The sequence below is a fragment of the Eriocheir sinensis genome, chromosome 14 (genome assembly GCF_024679095.1).
Source record: "Eriocheir sinensis breed Jianghai 21 chromosome 14, ASM2467909v1, whole genome shotgun sequence".
Classification (NCBI taxonomy): domain Eukaryota; kingdom Metazoa; phylum Arthropoda; class Malacostraca; order Decapoda; family Varunidae; genus Eriocheir; species Eriocheir sinensis.
The window spans coordinates 8,130,463-8,145,065 of record NC_066522.1 but is presented as its reverse complement, the minus strand read 5'-3'; the positions used below and the strand labels follow the sequence as shown (position 1 = coordinate 8,145,065).

Genomic DNA, 14,603 nt, shown 5'->3' with positions numbered 1-14,603 from the left:
CATCCTCCTTCAGTTCCGCCTCACACCTTTTATGCGCTCTCTTTCTCTCCTGCGTTATCTCTCCCTGTCTCTTCCTCCTCTCTCTCTTGTCCTTTTTGCGCGATTCTTCATTCCATTTTCATCTCTCTCTCCCTCTCTGCTCATAACTCCATCCTCCTTCAATTCCTTCTCACACCTTTTATGCGCTCTCTTTCTCTCCTGCGTTTTCTCCGTCTCGTCCGTCTTCCACCTGTCCTTCCAGAGCGATCCTTCTTCCCCGCGTTTTCTTCGTGTCTCCGCCGCTCTCCGTCTCTCCCGCCGCCGGTGAGAGATCGAACCCCCTGCCCGAGTGTTCCCAGCAAGACTCGCTCAACTTGATCCACACGTCGATGACAGAATTGTGGAAAGGTGAGACGGGGTAATAAAGAGGAGGAGGAGGAGGTGGAGGTGGAGGAGGAGGGGGGGAGGGGGAGGAGGATTGATGTTAAGAAAGATAAAAGAAGAAGGGGATTATAAAGAAATAGAAGCTCAGAAGGAGAGGATGAAAAAGAGAAGGAAAAGAGGAGTGGAGAAGACGAAGAAGAAGAAGAAGAAGAAGAAGAAGAAGAAGAAGAAGAAGAAGAAGATGAAAAAGAAAAAAGAAGAAGAAGAAATGGAGGGGGAGGAGGCAGAGAAAATGACGCAATATAAAAAGTATAGATAAAAAAAAATAATAGAATTGGGAGAAAAAGGAGGAGGAGGAAGAGGAAGAGGAAGAGCGATAGGAGAACGAGGACGAGGACTAAGACGAGGTGGAGGAGGAGGAGGAGGAGGAGAGGGAGTGAAGGCAGGAGGATTAAGAAGACGAAGAAAAATTGAGAGCCAGATCGGAAATACGAAGGTACAATATAACGTGGAAAGAGAAGGGGAGGAGGAGGGGGAGGAGGAGGAGGAGGGAGGGGAGGGGGAAGGATTTAGGAAGCATTAAGGAGGTGCCAGAATGGAGAATGGAGTGAAAAGGAAAAAGTGGATAAGGGAGAGAGAGAGAGAGTGTCTGTCCTTGCGCCTTTCAAAAACTGGGCGAATTCTGACAAACAAAGAAAATTACGTAACACGTTGTGCAAACACCATTACGAGAGAGAGAGAGAGAGAGAGAGACTGAAAATAACTATACTCTCTCTCTCTCTCTCTCTCTCTCTCTCTCTCTCTCTCTCTCTCTCTCTCTCTCTTCCCCCCTCCCCCTCGTTTCCTTGACAGGTTTTGTTCGCTGGAAGGAATTGCGGCAAAGCGTTCGAAGACGTTGGGGATAAGGAAGAAGGGGGGGGAGGGGGAAGGGGGATAATGGGATTGGGTCGGGGATTGGAGGGGGGGATGATGAGGGGACGGAGGGACGGAGGGGAGGGGAGGGGGATGAAGGGGGAAGGGGTCGACGAGAGAGGAGAGGAGGAAGGATGGGGGAGGGAAGGGGGAAGGGCTGGGGGGCGTTAAGAGGGGAGATGGTGGGGATGGCGTTGAGGATTGATGGGGAGGGTGATGGGGAAGAGAAGTGGGGAAAGAAAGGAAAGGAGAAAATGGGGAGGAAGAGGGAGGAAAGATGAGAAAAGATAAGGTATATGGGTGTGGAATAAAGAAAGGGCGGGAAAGGAAATTGGATGAGGGGAGATAAAGGAGGGGAGGGGCAGAGGGGAAGGAAATAGGAGTGGTAAGGTAAATAGAAAAAAAAGGTAATGAAATGCGAGGGATGTTAGGGAGGAGAGGAGAAGGGAGTGAAGGGAAGAGAAGGAATAGGAAGGGATGGAATGGGAGAAGAGAAGGGAGAGAGTGAAGGGAAGAGAAGGAATATGAAGGGATGGAATGGGAGAAGAGGAGAAGGGGGGGAATGAAGGGAAGAGAAGGAATAGGAAGGGATGGAATGGGATAAGAGATGCGTAGGTAGGAGGGTCGAAAAAAAGGGAATTGGGGTTCAAGGACATCAAAAAGGGAGAGGAGGAAAGGAAAATGAAAAGTAGAAGGTGGGAGTGGAAGTAAAGGGATGAGAGAGGAATAGGTAGGTAGGTGGATGAAAGAGAAGGGGAAGAGGTGGGGAGGCCGAGGGCATCAGAAAAAAATGGGAAAGGGAATGAAAGGGAGAGAAAGGAAAGGGCATGGCAAGGTTATACTAGGCAAGGGAAGGGAGGGAAAGGAGAGGGAAAGAAAGGAAAGGAAAGGAAAGGGAATAAAGGGAAGGGAAGGGGAAGGCAAGGTAATGGAAGGAAAGGAAAGGGCATGGCAAGGTTATACTAGGGAAAGGCTGGAAAAGAAAGGAAAGGAAAGGAAAGGGAATAAAGGGAAGGGAAGGGGAAGGCAAGGTAATGGAAGGAAAGGAAAGGGGAGATAAGGGAAAGGCTGGGAAAGGAAAGGAAAGTGAGGGAACGGAAGGGAAAGGAAAGGGAAGGAAGCGGAAGATAAGGGTAGTTTCCTCTCCACCTCCTGATATGTAGTAAAAAGAACCCAACTTTTTCAGGAATCCTACCATTGTATATTTCTCATCTTTCCTTCGCTTCCTCTTAATTTCCTGCACCGCGCGGAGGGATCCTGGCAAGCCTCTTTTATCTCCTCCTCCTCTTACGCTTCCTTCTCTGTTTTCTCCTCCTTCTTCTCCTCTATTTCCTCCTCCTACTGCTTCACATTCTCCTACTACTCCTCTATTTCCTCCTCATCCTCTTTCATTTTCCATCTCCTCCTCCTTCTTCTCCTTCCTCCTCCTCTTTTACTTTATCCTCTTCCTCGTCTTCCTCTTCTTTTTTCACATCATCCTTCTCCGCGTTCACATTTGTTCACATCTGTTTTCTCCTCCTTCTTTTCCTCTATTTCCTCCTCCTACTGCTTCACATTCTCCTACTACTCCTCTATTTCCTCCTTATCCTCTTTCATTTTCTATCTCCTCCTCCTTCTTCTCCTTCCTCCTCCTCTTTTACTTTATCCTCTTCCTCGTCTTCCTCTTCTTTTTTCACATCATCCTTCTCCGCTTTCACATCCTGCTCTTCCTCCTCCTCTTCTACTCTTACCTCTTCCTCGTCATCCTCTTCTTTTTTCACATCCTCCTCTTCCTCCTCTTCTTCGTTCTTCCTTTACTGACAGTACTCAAGTTTTTCCAGCATCATCTTCCTTACAAGAATAAAACGAAACAACAAACCTAATACCTAATACCTCTTCCTCGTCTTCCCCTTCTTTTTCTACATCTTCCCACTCCGCAATCACATCCTCCTCTTCCTCCTCCTCTTTCTCCTCTTCGTTCTACTTTCTTCACTGACAGCACTCAAGTTTCTTCATTATCATCTTCCTCTAAATAATAAAACAAAACAGCAAACCTAACCCGGGCAACGACTGGAGATTGATCAGTGAGGGAAACGTTGGTGCAACAGAGAGCGTGTGTTCCTGGCTACCAAGTGACCCAGAGCCTTTCACGGCGGGAACGGAGCGGCATTGGCTATTTGCTTTGAGGAATGGCATAGTCAGGCCCAGTCAGGTTGCGTTACGGCCTGCTGCATGGTGGCTAAGGGTGTATAATTGCATCTCGTGTGTGTATATGTGTGTATGTGTGTGTCTGTATGTGTGTGTGTGTGTGTGTTGACGGAGTGAAGGTCGGGGGTGCTGAAAACGTATTGGGTGTAGAAACGTTTCCCCCAGACACATATTACGAGGCACAGAAGAGGTATTTGCTGTAGGTTTCGCGCCCAAGGAGTCGTGAAGTGGGGAAGGGGGAGAGAGGAGGAGGGTGTCGTTGTCATTATTGGGCCATGCGTTTTGGGTGACTTAAGAGGTATTGAGTATTTGTCGAGGGCCATTGCGTCATCATGAGAGGTGTTTGTTGTTGTGTGGCTCGTGTGCTGGTGACGTTGAAAGGGTTGTAAGAGTTCGTGTTTCTGTGCGTCTTGTGAGGTGGTGAGTGTTGAGGGAGAAAGAGAGGGCTGTAGCAACACGAGGGAACCCATTGATTGTCGAAGCAGTACAGTGTGTTCAAGGACTGTGTGTGTTGTGTGTGTTTTTAGAAGGGTTTTTGTTGCTTGTCTCGTGTGTTAGTGACGGTGTAAAGGGTATTAGGTGTTCGTGTTTCCGTGTCCTGTGAGGTGGTGAGTGGCCTTGTGGTAGTGGTGTGTGTTCAAGGGCTGTGTGTTGTGTGTGTTTTTGGAAGGGTCTGTGTTGCTTGTCTTGTGTGTTAGTGACGGTGGAAAGGGTATTAGGTGTTCGTGTTTCCGTGTGTCTTGTGAAGTGGTGCCTGGTCTTGTGTTGGTGGTGAATGTTGAAGGACTGTGTGTGTTGTGTGTGTTTTTAGAAGGGTTTGTGTTGCTTGTCTTGTGTGTTAGTGACGGTGGAGAGGATTTTAGGTGTTTGTGTTTCCGTTTGTCTTGTGAGGTGGTGACTGGTCTTGTGGTGGTGAGTGTTGCAGGGCTGTGTGCGTTGTGTGCTCTTAGAAGGGTCTGTGTTGCTTGTCTTGTGTGTTTGTGACGGTGTATAGGGTATTAGGTGTTTGTGTTTTCGTGTCCTGTGAGGTGGTGAGTGGCCTTGTGGTAGTGGTGTGTGTTAAGAACATAAGATCATTAGAACGTAAGGAGTCTGCAAGAGGATGGTTGCCCTATACAAGGCAGCTCCTGTAATGCATAACCCCACCTTACCTCACTATCCATGAATTTATGCAACCTCTTCTTGAATGTATTTATAGTATTGGCACCCACCATATGACTGATAAGCCTGTTCCATTCATCCACAACCCTATTGGCAAACCTGTTCTTGCCTATGTCTTTGTTGAATCTGAATTTATCTAACTTACAACCGTTGCTTCGTGTCCTACCTGGTTCTTTTACAACCAAAATCCTATTAACATCCTCTTAAATTTATTAAAGCCTTTCATCCATTTATAGACTTCGATCAGATCTCCTCGCAACTTTCGCCTTTCTAGAGAGTGTAGATTTGGCTGCTTCAGTCTGTCCTTATAAGGCAAGTTTCTCACCCCTTGAATCATTTTTGTCATCCTTCTCTGTACAGATTCTAACATCTTGATATTCATTCTCTAGTAGGGTGACCAGAACTGAACCGCGTAATTGAGTTTAGTGCTAAGTAAAGTTTGAGGATGACGTCAGCGCTCCTATTGCTTAGTTAGTTGAATAATTAATGGATCAGTCTCTTTCTAGTATTTTGTGTTTTTATCATTCTTTGCTGTTGCGTTGATCTTGGCTCTTCATTTTATACATCCATTTTTGGTGTTTTATTTACATTTTATCCTTTTTTCGACTGTTTTTGATATGATCCATTTTGTGGTGTTCTGCGGTGGTCTGGATGAACCTCTTTCTCACCATAAAACCCATAACTTGGTTGATGTTGATGTTAGGGGCGAAAAGTGGATGATGTGTGTTTGTATTTTATTATATTTATATTTAATGTAACTATATTTTGCTTATTTATTTATTTAATTAATTGTTTTATTTGTTTATTTTATTTTATTTTTTATTAATTTTATTTTGTTTATATTATTTCTTATCGGTGTTTTTCTTTTTCTTTTTCCGTTTTTCTGTCCTTTTTTTTACTTTTTTACATAATTTTATTGCTGTTTTTTTCTTGCTGTTGGTTTCCTTTTTTCGATGTATTTTTCTTTTGTATATCAACCTTTGCTGGTGTTCTTCGCTGGTCTGGGTGAGCCTCTTTCCTCCCAGGAGAGACCCGCCCATAATTTTGGCGATGTTGATTTTAGAGTCGAAAGGTGGATGATGTTTTTTTTTCTTGATTGTTACAGCCAGAAGGCGGAACGAATGTTTGGTGGAAGGTGAAAGGGAAAGTATGAGGAGTAAGATAAGATAAATAAGGCGAGGAGTAAACGGTGGTGTACAGAACGAGAACAGGGAACTCTGGCTGTGGTGTGTCGTGGTGTGTCACGGCTGCTCGGTGTTGAAGGTGCCAAGCCAACATTTCGGCATCGTCTCGATAGCAAACGAAGAACAGATGAATGCTCTCCCTGACTCTGGGGGCTGGGTTGACGCATCCACACACGTGCATTTTTTATGATTCGACATGCATGATGGGGCGCTGTAGGAGGCGAGGAAGAGGGAGCCAGCTAACAGTAACGGGGAAGGGAAGACGTCCCTTCTCGGCCTCGCTGTCTGCCTCTGTAGAACTCCACCCAGAGGAACACAAGGAACAGAAAGACGGAGACATTTTAGTAGGCCCAGAATACGTAAGTGCAAGCGCCTGCCGTAGTATAAGTCTGTCTTTGTTATTTACCTGATTATACATTGTCTGTTGTTATAGATTAATAAGTGACATAAGTGACATACAATGCTGAACGTTAGATGCTAAGTGAAGTGCTCAGCTGCCCGGTTTAGTGCTCAGAGACGCGGGGGTTTTCGAGTGTCATGATTGTGATCCTGGCGGTAAATGTTATTGTTGACAGGTTTGACCACAATATATTGTGCGTCTCCGAAAAAGGTCATTTCATTCTCCTACCGCCCACGAAGCCCACGGAGCGGCGGTATCATTGATGTTGTTTCTATATTTTCCTTATTTTCCTTTTCTTGGTGTTTTATTTCTACGTTGTTTTCTGTGCGTTCTAATTACATTATTTTTTTCCGTTCTTTTTATACCATCCATTTTTTGGTCTTCTGTTTCAGTCTTGATGATCCGTGTGCTTCTTATGCTTTTCTCGATGTTGTTTTCTTAACTATCCTTTATTCGGTGTTCCATCTTATATTATCCTTTTTTGTCCGGTTCTAATTTCATATTCTTCTTCTCGTGTGTTCGCTTTTATTATCCTTTTTACTTGTTGGTTCCCCTTGGTGGGTGTCTACGACGCCTATAACGAGCCCCACCTGCCCGGTTGGTTGTGTGTGTGTGTGTGTGTGTGGTTTGAATTCGGAGTTTTCCTTCTCCTAGGAGGACTGCCTACCACGGCTAACGACCCCCTCCTGCCCGGGTTTGTGGTCAGAGTTATCCTTCTCCTAGGTGAACTGCTCACGCTAACGACCTCCACCTGACCGGGTTTGTAATCGGAGTTTGCTCTCCTAGGTGAAATGCTCACGCTAACGACCTCCACCTGCCCGGGTTTGTAATCGGAGTTTGCTCTCCTAGGTGAACTGCTCACGCTAACGACCTCCACCTGCCCGGGTTTGTAATCGGAGTTTGCTCTCCTAGGTGAACTGCTCACGCTAACGACCTCCACCTGACCGGGTTTGTAATCGGAGTTTGCTCTCCTAGGTGAACTGCTTACGCTAACGACCTCCACCTGCCCGGGTTTGTTGTTAGGAGTTGTCCCTCTCCTCGGCGAATTGCCTACCACGGCTAACGAGCTCCACCTGCCCGGGTTTATTGTTCGGAGTTTGCTCTCCTAGGTGTATTGCCTATGACGGCTCACGAGCCCAACCTGCCCGGGTTTTTTATTCGGAGTTTGCTCTCCTAGGTGTATTGCCTATGACGGCTCACGAACCCAACCTGCCCGGGTTTTTTGTTCGGAGTTTGCTCTCCTAGGTGTATTGCCTATGACGGCTAACGAGCTCCACCTGCCCGTGTTTGTTGTTCGGAGTTGTCCCTCTCCTAGGCAGATTGCCTACCACGGCTAACGACCTCCACCTGCCCGGGTTTGTAATCGGAGTTTGCTCTCCTAGGTGAACTGCTCACGCTAACGACCTCCACCTGCCCGGGTTTGTAATCGGAGTTGTCCTCTCCTAGGCGAATTGCCTACCACGGCTAACGACCTCCACCTGCCCGTGTTTGTTGTTCGGAGTTGTCCCTCTCCTAGGCGAATTGCCTACCACGGCTAACGAGCTCCACCTGCCCGGGTTTGTTATTCGGAGTTTGCTCTCCTAGGTGTATTGCCTATGACGGCTCACGAGCCCAACCTGCCCGGGTTTTTTGTTCGGAGTTTGCTCTCCTAGGTGTATTGCCTATGACGGCTCACGAGCCCAACCTGCCCGGGTTTTTTGTTCGGAGTTTGCTCTCCTAGGTGTATTGCCTATGACGGCTCACGAGCCCAACCTGCCCGGGTTTTTTGTTCGGAGTTTGCTCTCCTAGGCGAATTGCCTACCACGGCTAACGAGCCTCACCTGCCCGGGTATATTGTTCGGAGTTTGCTCTCCTAGGCAGATTGCCTACCACGGCTAACGACCTCCACCTGCCCGTGTTTGTGATCAGAGTTTTCCTTCTCCTAGGTGAACTGCTCACGCTAACGACCTCCACCTGCCCGGGTTTGTAATCGGAGTTTGCTCTCCTAGGTGAACTGCTCACGCTAACGACCTCCACCTGCCCGGGTTTATTGTTCGGAGTTTGCTCTCCTAGGCGAATTGCCTACCACGGCTGACGAGCCTCACCTGCCCGGGTATATTGTTCGGAGTTTGCTCTCCTAGATGGACTGCCTACCACGGCTAACGAGCCCCATCTACCCGTGCAGATCTCCGGTACCTCCGCGGACGCCCCGGGGAACACCAAGTTGCCCTTCGGGGAGCCCTCCAGTACTGCCACGCTCGCCAGGGAGACCTTGGGCTCGCTGGCGCTCCTTATCCCTGCCGAGGCTCACGGAGGGCGAATGCAAGAACTCGCTTCTTAAAACTACCAGACTGGATTATGAAATTAATCGTAAATGCTGTGAATGCGCTGCTCACCGCGTTTATCGTTTCTGGGATGGAAAGTTGAAGGGCCTCGGGAACGCGCACAGAACATCCGAAAACTTCCTCTGTTTCCCCCTTTCTTTCTTTCTTTTCATAATTCTTTTTTATTATATGTTCCTTAGCTTTAGTAGTCTGTTTTACTAATCATTTATTTATTATTTCGCTCTTATTATATTGATAATTTAGTAGGGTAATTTAGTAGTCCAGAAGTGAATATGCCCAGGAGGTAACATATTCGGCACCCACTACTACTACTATATAATATACTATACTATATAATACTACTACTATACTATAGTAATCCTACTACTACTACTACTACTACTACTACTATACTACTACTACTAATAATAATAATAATAATAATGATAATAATAATAATAATAATAATAATAATAATAATAATAATAATAATAATAATAATAATAATAATAATAATAATAATAATAATAATAATATACTACTACTACTACTATGATGAAGGAAGGAAAGAAGTAGAAAGAAAATAGAACAAAAGGTAGAAGGGAAAAGGGGAAAGAAAACAAGAACTCAACGAAAGGGGAAGGAGAGGGAGGAAGAAGGGGTTGTATGTGTTGTGTTGTGTGTTTTTAGAAGGGTTTGTGTTGCTTGTCTTGTGTGTTAGTGACGGCGGAAAGGGTATTAGGTGTTCGTGTTTCCGTGTGTCTAGTGAGGTGGTGACTGGTCTTGTGTCGGTGGTGAATGTTGAAGGACTGCGTGTGTTGTGTGTGTTTTTATAAGTGTTTGTGTTGCTTGGCATGTGTGATAGTGACGGCGGAAAGAGTATTAGGTGTTCGTGTTTCCGTGGTGATTGGTCTTGTGTTGGTCGTGAATGTTAAAGGACTGCGTGTGTTGTGTGTGTTTTTAGAAAGGTTTGTGTTGCTTGTTTTGTGTGTTAGTGACGGTAAAAAAGGTGTGGTTCGCTATGCCGTTTGTCTTGTGAGGTGTTGAATGGCCTGGTGGTGACGGGTGTTGCGGGGCTGTGTTTGTTGCGTTTGTTTGGACTGTGTAGTTTTTCTCTTCCACGATGAAATATTGCTTTAATAAAGGTTTTTCGACTTTTAGTTTGGGTTTTTTTTTTTTTTTTGTATTTTACAGTTTTTTTTATTCTTTTGCTCTCTAATTCTTTTTATTTGTTTCCGTTTATATGAAGAGATTTTTCGCTCATTTACTCTTCCATGTCTTTCTTTGTTTTTGTTATTTATTTATTTATTTATTGTTATCATTGTCACCTCCCCACGTTGTTACATATTATATCTTAAGCTTCCCAGTCTGTAACGTATTTTTAGCTTTGAAATATACATAAGTGTGTGTGTGTGTGTGTGTGTGTGTGTGTGTGTGTGTGTGTGTGTGTGTGTCCGGGGGGGGGGCGGGATAGAGAAAGAGAAGGACTATCGGCTTTAGAGAGACTAACTGAAGTACGAGGAAGATAAGAACAAGAACTGATAAAGAGATAAAAGAAGATAGAAAAGAAGACAACGACACCAGTCAGAAGGGTGAAGGGGAGCAGGTGTGAAGGGTAATTAAAGAAACGTACAGGTATTCCAGGTACATGGCAATTAGCAGCTTCGTGTGATCCTGAAAGCTGTACAGAGAAAGGTCAGACCCGTGGGTGGATAGGACGTACAGGCGAAGGTCAACGGGTGTATTCTTTCGTGTAGCCGACGAGAACCTGCGCAGTGTTGGTTCTTGTAGTCCTTCCTCTTTAGCATCTTCTTTCTCTTCCTCCTCCTCCTCCTCCTCCTCTTCCTCCTCCTCCTCCAGTTCCTTCTCATTCTCCTCCTCTATACTTCTCCTCTTTTAACTCATCCTCATCCTCATTCTCCTTCTCTTCCTCTGGTCCTTCTTCTCTTCTTCCTCCTCTTCCTCCTCTTCCAATTCATCTTCCTCGTTCTCGTCCTCAACTTCTCCTTCTCCTCCTTCCCTTCCAACTCCTCCTCCTCCTACCTTTTTGTCCTCGTCCTGATTCTCGTCCTCTGCTCCTCCTTCTCTTCCTCCTTCCTCCAATTCTTCGTTCTCGTCCTCCTCCTCCTTCTCTTCCAACTCCTCTTCCTCCTTCCTCCAATTCTTCGTTCTCGTCCTCCTCCTCCTTCTCTTCCAACTCCTCTTCCTCCTTCCTCCAATTCTTCGTTTTCGTCCTCCTCCTCCTTCTCTTCCAACTCCTCTTCCTCCTTCCTCCAATTCTTCGTTCTCGTCCTCCTCCTCCTTCTCTTCCAACTCCTCTTCCTCCTTCCTCCAATGCTTCGTTCTCGTCCTCCTCCTCCTTCTCTTCCAACTCCCCCTCTTCCATCCTCCAATTCTTCCTTGTTCTCGTCCTCGTCTTCCTCCTCGTCCTCGGCTCCTCCCTCCAATGGCCGCGTGACGTCTCCGATAGCAACCTGAGTGACGGCTGCTGCAGTACGTTGAGCGGGCATAGAGTTTCCCGACAAGAACAGCGCTGAGTCTCGGATGAGTGGCAGCCGTACCTCCCCCTTCCTACCCCCTCCCCCTCTTAGTCCTGAGGTACACAGCCAGCAGAGCGATGAATCTTAAACTCGTCTCCGGGAAATTGCATAGCTAGTTTTTTCCTCTTCTCCTTTCACGATGAAGTTGTTGTTTTTTTGTGTTTTTTTTATAAAGACGACGAGGTTTTTCTTTCCTTTACTTTTCTATTTATTTTTCTTCTTTGTTTTTTTATTACAGATTTTTTCGCTCTTTTGCTTTCTATTTCTGTTTCTTTGTCTTTCATTTTTTTAGACTACTTTTTTCGCACATTTGTATTTCGTATTTCTTTTTTTTTGTATTCATGTAGCGTTGTTTTCGTTATTTTATCGCCTGTTTTTTTTTTTCCTAAGGGCGAATGTCTCGTTCTTTTACTCTTCTGTTTCTTTTTCGTTGCTTTCATGCAGAAGAATTTGTTTTGGTTCTTTGACTTTCCAATTCTCCTTCTGTGTTTACATTTTTTTTTTCATTTACTTCCCTGTCTTTCTTTGCTTTTGTGATTTTCCATTGGTTTTAGATGTCACGAGATGTTGACGTGACCACACTGCACACCACGCCAAGGTTAGGATAGGCCGAGGTCACCCTGTCTGGACTCGCAGCTCGGTGGGAAGTCTTGTCCGGCATTGTCTTCGTTTTATCTCGGCATCAACACTGGGGAATTACAACGTTGGGTCTCCTCTTGTTGTAGTGTTGAGGTTGTTGTGGTGGTTATGGTGGTGGTAGTGCAGAGTTTTTTTGGTTCTTTTCATGTATAGTTGTTGTCTTCTGTCCGTGGGCGAGGCGCTGCATGCTCCTCCTAACAAAGAATGGACAGAGCGACCCTACCTCGAAGCCTCTTACTTAGAACCCCGTGTCTAAGAGCTCCCGTGTCCAGACTGAGTCGCTGTGACATTCAGGAATAATGTAAACTTGGTGACATTTATGCTTTCAGTTATTTTCTCACAAGCTGGAGGACCGCTTGTGGTGAGTATAGTGGGTCGTGGGTGTCTTTCCTCGCACGTGGAATTCATGAACTCACACACTCCCTCTTTTACTAACTCCCTCAGTCACGTAGTAGCCCACTCACTCCTCCCTCGCTCCTTTTGGTGGGTTGTGTTTATCTTGGTGTTTATGTTTCGAAGCATAAGGGGTTTGTCAAATCTTATAACTTTATTTTGTGTGGGAGGGTGAAGCAATCCTTAAAAATAATATGCAGGACGTCGTAAGCTGCATCGGTCGAAGCATAAGGGGTTTGTCAAATCTTATAACTTTATTTTGTGTGGGAGGATGAAGCAATCCTTAAAAATAATATGCAGGACGTCGTATGCTGCATCGGCACGGTGTGAGGCGCGTCGTGAGCTATAGTTTCTTTACAACAGGGCGACTATAGAGGGCTGCCTAGGCATCGACACGGTACAGTTGTAATGTTATGGTTGGTATTCTCAGACGCTTCCGCCTCTCTCATGAACTACTTCCAAAGGCCAAATGGGAAATCAGTGGTTTCTAATGAGTTATTTTTTAAGGTCATGGGACAGAAGAAGGGTCAAAATACTACCAGGGCCATAAAACTACCCACGAAAATGCCCATAACTCCTACGAAAGCCTTGTTAAATGTGTGTGTTTGGGCGCCGAAATGTTTAAAAATGTATTCGACCCTATATCTCCTCATCTCCATTAGACTCTGTTCAGATTTTCTTCGCAAACAAGCTCCGCCCACACCAGCCAAGCACCCACCAATCACACTCAGCCTGAGGTGGAGAGTGGGCGTGGCCTGCTTGTGGATTGCCTTGTGATACACACTTATATAAGGAAAAGGGAGGAAGTTATTTGCGAAAGTAATGTGAAAGTAATGACGGTGTTGAACGTGGTAGAGAAGAATAGGATAATGGGGTGATTAGGTGGCAGTGAAGAATATTATGATAGAGCAATTAGGTAGTGGAGGTAGTTGTGAGGTATAGTATGGTAATTAAGTAGTGGTGGTGATGGTAGTGAAGAATAGGATAATGGAGTAATGGTGGTGGTGGGGGTGGGGGTGGGGGGGGGGGGTAATATTAAAGCCTCAAAGTCCTCATTACGTGCTGTACACAGGAACTCCCATTGCTGTCCTTCGGCATTAACTCGCGACGATTGTAATGTTGCCTCGCCTCGTCCCTCCTAGTAACGGCGCCGAGGCTTCACTACCCGTTCATTACCTTTCATTATACGCGTAGTGAACAGCGGCGTCCTTAGAAGGAAGAGATTAGCCTGGGAGACTGTCGCTTTGATGGACCTAGACATTAACACCGCACTGCTGTGTAACATTAGCTCGCCTCATCGCTAGTAGTGGCGGGGAGGGGTGGGAAGTCTTCTCTGGCATTGTCTTCGTTTTATCTCGGCATCAGCACTGGGGAATTACAACGTTTGGTCTCCTCGTGTTGTAGTCTAGTGGTTGTTGTTGTGGTTATGGTGGTGGTGGTGCAGAATTGTGTTTTTGGTTCTTTTCATGTCTAGTTTTTGTTGTTGTTGTTTTTGTGGTGGTGGTGGTGGTGCAGAATTGTTTTTTTGGTTCTTTTCATATCTAGTTGTAGTGGTAGTGGTAGTTCTCGTTGTGGTAGTGGTGATAGTGTTGAGGTTTTGGGTTCTCTTCATGTCTAGTTGTAGTGGTAGTGGTAGTTCTCGTTGTGGTATCAGTGGTGGTAGTGCAGAGGTTTGGGGTTCTCTTCATATCTAGTGACAGTGGGAGTGTGGTTCTTGTGGTATCAGTGGTGGTAGTGCAGAGGTTCTGGGTTCTCTTTATATCTAGTGACAGTGGGAGTGTGGTTCTTGTGGTATCAGTGGTGGTAGTGCAGAGGTTCTGGGTTCTCTTTATATCTAGTTGCAGTGGGAGTGTGGTTCTTGTGGTATCAGTGGAGGTAGTGTATAGGTTTCCAAAATCCCCATTACACGTAGCCACCATGAAAATCGGGGTCTGAGGGCAAGCGTTCAGCCACTGGAATCGTCTCATTGATAAGAACATAAGAACATAAGAACGTAAGGAGTCTGCAAGAGGCCGGTGGAGAAGCAACCACTAAACCAATCAAGGCCTTCTCCCCTCCTGATGGCCGGCCGCTGCCCTCCTCCGTCTGCCACGCCTGGAGGGTGGAGTGGAAGAGGAAATGGGGGTAATAGGGGAAAGTGGTAGTGGCAGTGGTAAGGAAGTCTCGATGTTACTGGACTCCGCTGCATCACACTTGGTTTCCTGCACGCCCTGGTTGGGTGGGTGGCTGACTGGTTGGTTGGTGACGAGTAGGAGGAGGACGTGGAGATGGAGAAGGATTAGAGAGGCGGAAGGAATTGGAGGTAAATCGAAAATACGGAGGTGCAGTGAAAGGAAAGAAAGAAAGAAAGGAGGAGGAGGAGGAGGAGGAGGAGCAATAACAAGAGGAAATAGAGGATCAGAAATTGAGAAAAGTTGAAGTCAGGAAGAAAATACGAATGTGCACCTAAGTGAAAGCAAGAAGCAAGGAAGAAGAAGAAGAAGAAGAAGAAGAAGAAGAAGAAGAAAAGAAGAATGAAGAA

The 14,603-nt window shown here is 45.9% G+C and overlaps 1 protein-coding gene and 1 long non-coding RNA gene across 4 annotated transcripts in view; one reads left to right on the top strand and one right to left on the bottom strand.

Moving 5' to 3' along the window:
- LOC126998411 (uncharacterized) overlaps positions 1-8,802 on the top strand; it is a 109,164-nt gene extending 100,362 nt beyond the window's left edge. The window contains exons 3-4 of the long non-coding RNA XR_007752823.1: positions 5,729-7,452; positions 7,792-8,802. This is a non-coding gene — a long non-coding RNA (uncharacterized LOC126998411). The remainder of the gene's footprint in view (positions 1-5,728; positions 7,453-7,791) is intronic.
- LOC126998404 (anoctamin-8-like) overlaps positions 1-14,603 on the bottom strand; it is a 157,807-nt gene that overhangs the window by 121,950 nt on the left and 21,254 nt on the right. The gene's annotated exons all lie outside the window — the stretch shown is intronic.